We start from the raw sequence: 493 nt of genomic DNA, 5'->3' as shown, positions 1-493 counted from the left end.
GGAGCATCACCTACCAGAGCAGTGAACATCAAGCAAAGAGTCAAAGTAATCTCATTAAACTTATGATACTATTTGAAAGATCTTTGTAAAAATGGTGTCTTTAAAAATGGTGTCAATATCATACATATAAATACAAAAGATTAGTTTAAATGCCTCAACCATGACGTTGAGCTTCATTCTGGTTGACCACATGATTTGTGTTAGAGTCCTGATTGATGCTCTCAGACTGGTTTGACCTACAACATGAAGCAAATACAACACATTTAAATAAGAACATGTAATGTATTGTTGTTATGTTCAAAATGAGAGAAGAGAGTGTTGAACCAACCTGATACAGCATGAACCTGTGAAGAAAAGACATTAGTTGTTACATGGTTTTGTATTGTAAGTTGTTAAAGTTATATTATTAGTTATACGTGTGTGTTTGAATAATAAAAGCAGTAGAAGAAGGTCTCACCTTTAGACGGTCTGTAGCGATACAACAGGAGCAGAA

The sequence above is a fragment of the Morone saxatilis genome, unplaced genomic scaffold, assembly GCF_004916995.1.
Source record: "Morone saxatilis isolate NCDOM2014 unplaced genomic scaffold, NCSU_SB_2.0 Contig279, whole genome shotgun sequence".
Lineage (NCBI taxonomy): Eukaryota > Metazoa > Chordata > Actinopteri > Moronidae > Morone > Morone saxatilis.
This window is presented reverse-complemented; position numbering follows the sequence as displayed.